A 5,045-nucleotide genomic window follows, 5' to 3' on the forward strand; every position below is an offset into this window, starting at 1 on the left:
GGAGGGTGCCTTTGTCTGCAAAAATACATGGCAGGGGAAGGATAGGCCGATCTGAGATATGTAAGGAAGTCTGATCTGTGAGTAAATTGAGTTAGCAGATATTCATTCTCATTCAAAAATAAGTAAGTAAGAAACTGAGTAAGTAAGCAAGAAAACAGAGAATAAAGGTAATATATTGAACACTCAAACATGCAAACAAGCAGAAGAAAACAGAGACATCACCAAAGGCAGAGATCTCAAGTCAGCAATTAGCAGGTCATTGGAGGAGTTATTCTGCATTTTGGGGATTCAGCTATTTCTCCATAATGATGAGAAGAGAGGCACAAGATTACTTACTCTTGATGCAAATTGATGTTTGCTTACTTGTGGGACGTCTTAAAGAGAAAGTCCAAACTCAGGGAAAGGGAGGACTCAGTGCAGGAAACACGAGAAAATGATGAGAGGAGATGAGAGGTAGCATGTGACACATTCAATACCCATGTCTGATTGAATGATACACTTGATCACCACAGTCTTTATTATTTATTATTTATGTTTATTATTAAGCCTAATTTATACTAGAGTGGAAAGTACTGGAATTAGGCATACAAATTTTTTAAGTCATTCTGAATGACAAAACAGTTTAGATGAAGTTACCTAGTTACCTGAAATTCACTCTCCTGTTATACTTTTGGAAAATCTATTTTATTTCTTAAAGGAAGTGAAGTAGATGAAAGACAAAGTTCTCTGAAAGTCTTGCTCTGTCATTAGCCAGCAAGTGTTGACCATTACCCATTATCACTATGTGCAATAAACATCTGCATGAGGCAAAGCAGAGCGTGCAGAATATCTTTGACTTCTATGAAACAATATTAACTAAGTAAAAGAGTCCTGGTTTCATGCCAAATGCTGCAGACATTCAAATATCATAGCTATATGGGAGAAATACCTACTACCCTCACTGAAACCTTCACAAAGGCTATAAGCATAAAGCTTTGATCCCGTAAGAATTGTATGTGCATCTATGACAACTGAGAACTGTTGTAAGTGCTGAAAAGAGATGAAAAACACAATTTTGAAGTTCAAGATTTTATATGATTATATAGCCAGACCTTGTCATACATCATATACACAGTAAGACTCAACAAAAGGAGGTAAAATAAACTGGAAAAGTTAGAACAAACTCATGAGAGCTAACAGGAAATCCAAAAGCAGGAGGAGAGAAATAATTTTCTTGTGTAACAGAGAATAATCTGAATGGTAATTTACATCCAGACTCTCTTTTACTTGAATCAGCCATCATCTAGTTATACTTTGAACTGAATGTATGCTCATAAAATGAATCACATAAAGGAAATAAATATTTAGAACTAATGGTTGAGTAGAGATATATACTCTATGCTTTGCAGTTCAGTTTATCTGTTAGTATGAAGTACACAGGTTCATAGTTTGGAAAGAAAATACAGCATATGACTGATTGAGTTGACCATATGGATTTCTTCACATGCAGAATTCCCAGGATTCTGCATTTCTGTAGAAAGCACCACCCTTTCAGTTGGTACAAATTCATTTTCTTCTTGTCAACTGGTAGAAAGAACAGGAAAATCAAGGAATGACTCATTCCAAATAGTCCATGCAGAATTAACAGGAGGGAGCATTACAATGTACCTGCTGTTAAGGGAGATCCTCCATATGTAGAGGTTTGCTGCTGAAAGAATAAACCATTCCCAGCAGTAGAGCCAAGGACCATGAAGGTGTGGATTAGAGTGGAACATTTGGATTTACTGACTTTTAAAACATATACAGATTATGCAAAGAGCTGTGAGGGATCACCTTTCTCCAAATGAATATATGGTAACATTTTGGATCCACACCAGGATGAGTAAGGCAGAATGAATAGGGGCTGTCCATCATTGATTTTTAACCTCCGCCTCTAGTCAAGCTAACTACATCTGTGCAATACAGTTATCTTTTGGCAAGTCTCTTTCCTGGGAGAATACCCAAAAAGTCCAGGAGGCATGAGGAAAGACACTTGGAGCAAAGATTACTTGCTGCAGATATTACAGCATCCATCTGAAAGAATAACATTCTGAACTTGTATTATAGTAAGAGAGAAGGAGAAGTGGCATGGTAGAGAGTCACAGAGACATACTGATGGGGAAGGAATATTGCAACAGTGACACAATGAATCCTGATTGGGTGGGAAGGAACCGAAGTGTGTAAAAAGTAATTAAAATTAAAATGGAACATAGGGAAAATTAAGAAAATTTGGTCATATGAATGCCACGAGAAATAATTGCAGTATTTTAAGTGATGCATTATGCTCTGTGTTTATATTGCTCATAGTTGCAAACAAGAATGCTTTTCAGCAGAAGGAGACCTTGCTTCACTTGGGAATAATTAAAAAAGCACACAGACTCAACAGAAAGGTGTTTCAGCTATATAGCAGTACCAGCTGTTTCTAGTGGCTGAGAAATTTGGTGTCTGTTGAAAATTAGTACAGCAGGTAGTTATATAAATTATAAATTTCAGAGAATTGGGACTGTTTAATCTGGAGAAGAGGAGTTTCAGGGGAGATTTTAACACTTTCTACAACTACCTGAAAAGAGGCTTTAAAGGGATGGGGTTCCATCTCTTCTCCCAGGGAACTTGTGATAGGACATGGCCTTGAGTTACAGTAGGGGATGTTCAGGTTGGATATTAGGACTAATTTATTCACAGAAAGAGTGGTAATGCATTGGAATAAGTTGCCTTGGGAAGTGATGGAGTCACAGCTTCTGAAGGTTTCAGGAAGGGAGCAGACATACACTAAGGGACATGGCTAGGGGGCATGATGGTGATGGAACTAGATAATCTTAGTAGTCTCTCCCAACCTTAATGATTCTATATATAGACCTGCTGAAGGTAATTTGGCTATTTTAGAGGAAAGGATGAACAGCTACATCCCAGAGCAAGAAGGAAACTCTCTGAAGTTGTATTTTTATCCTGATGCCAGACTGCTGAATGCAGAAGCTCAGCTGGGCTGTTGTGGAGCTGCTCCCATGTTTGTGGAGCAATGGGCTGTGGACAGAAACACCTGAATGAGTGTTCATCTTTCTCAGAGTTGCTCAGAGTTCCCAGAGGACTATGTTGACTTTAATTACCCAGGGCAAGATGTAAAGGTTTAAATATTCCAGGCTTACATTCAAGAAAGGTATAAGATCAGAATAAACCTAGTTCTACTGTTGTATGTTAGATGAGGATCTGACCTACTATTTTCATATTAATGTCTGTGCGTCTTATTCTTTTGTTTACATTTTATCTTCCTCAAAGCAGCATAAAGAAACAAATATTGTGTTGTGTTTTTCTTTTTCATATAAATAATGCATTTTTAGCCTTTGTACATAGATTTACTTGAATGGTTTTTTTTTTTTTTTTTTAGAAAATAATAGTACTCTGAAGACTCTTTTCATCCTAAACCAGCAGATTAAGCAATGCAATGCAACATGCCTATATTCTTCTCTTCATTCAAAAAACCAGTGTGTTTGACCATTTTATTTCTATTCCCTATGCAGTGTTAGCAATCTTTTATTATAAAAATCCCATCTCCATTCCTTATAGAAGTTTTAAAGTCATTTCACAGCTGAGTGGAACCCTAAACAGAGCTATCTTAGTGTAATGAAGCAGAAAACGATTGCTCTTTAACAAGACTAGTATATAGTGACAAACAGATCATAAAAATCCCATCTGCTGCAAAATATTTCTATTTCAGTTGCTTTCAAAACTAAATGCTATATTTCCTACTCCTTTTCAGAAGGAAAAGAGGATGTATAAAACCTAAGCCATCAAATTGTCTTTTTATAATACACTGATGCTAACCACTCCAAACACCACAAAGGTGTAATGTCACTTTTAGATACATTCACACTACATAGATTTTTTTTTTTTTTTTAAAGCAAAAAGACAAAAGTAACCAATTCTATTATGAAGAAAAATTGATGATTAACAGCCAAGGACTACATGTAAAAGCAATCTGTTGTGAAAATATGCTGTTAGTAACTGTAGTCAAAAAGAAGGTAACTGTAACTTGACATTATGCTATTTAAAGATTGACACTAGTTCTGGATTCCATGGACTCTTTCTCACCCTTAGACAAAACAATGTCCACTTACTAAGGTTCTTAGTATTTAGAGGATTTTTTCATCTGCAAATATTGTAATATCTTCCTGCTTTCCAAACAGTATCATGTATTGCTGCAGTTCATTTGGATTTGCTTTAAGTACTCAACAAACCTGCTACACTGTGGGCATTGTTCCTTTCTGTCAGATGGGGTCAAAACCACATGTTGTGTCCTCTCTTGCCCAACTAATCTATGATTTAGTTTTAAGCAATTGGAGGTCTCTATGCAGGGAGGCATTTCATACTTACAGTAACAAAGAAACTCTTTTGTGATGCTAACATACAGTGTTATCTATAACTCTAGGCCCCTTGAATAGTAATTGTTTTTAATCTGAATTGACTTTCACATGTGTTCTTCAAAGTTATGCAAATAAAAGTAATTGCTTATCTAGGTCTTCCCCATCCTTACACATAAACTTTTGCTGTTGTTTTTGCATCCACTGTTTTTAGCATGTCTTGATGATTAATTAATTATTTTTTTTCTAATCAATTCTTTGAGCAGTGTCACCCCTTCCAGAGAGAAATATAATTTCATAATGGACACATGACAGTTGGGACCAGCAGAATATTGGATCTTGATAAACCAGTCAGGACACAGAGTTCAATGCTAACATCCTGGTTCAAGACTTTGATAGCTTCTGGCTAAGCTTAACTATAGAGAGGAAGAAAAATCAATCTGTTACATTTCATCTGTTGGGAAGTAACATAAATTATCACAATTTGTTTACAGCAGCAATTCATGCCATTCACAGAAAAGAAGAACCATATTAAAGAAAAACTATCTGATGCAATTCAAAGGATTGAAGCACCTGTTGCAATTTTATTTTCACCTTTGAAACTAGTTGAAAAATCTTGCATCATTAGATATTCGCAGATGTCTTCCTATTCGCTGAACTAATTTATTTTTT

This window comes from Phasianus colchicus, chromosome 1 (genome assembly GCF_987193195.1).
Source record: "Phasianus colchicus chromosome 1, bPhaCol1.hap1.1, whole genome shotgun sequence".
In the NCBI taxonomy this organism is placed as follows: domain Eukaryota; kingdom Metazoa; phylum Chordata; class Aves; order Galliformes; family Phasianidae; genus Phasianus; species Phasianus colchicus.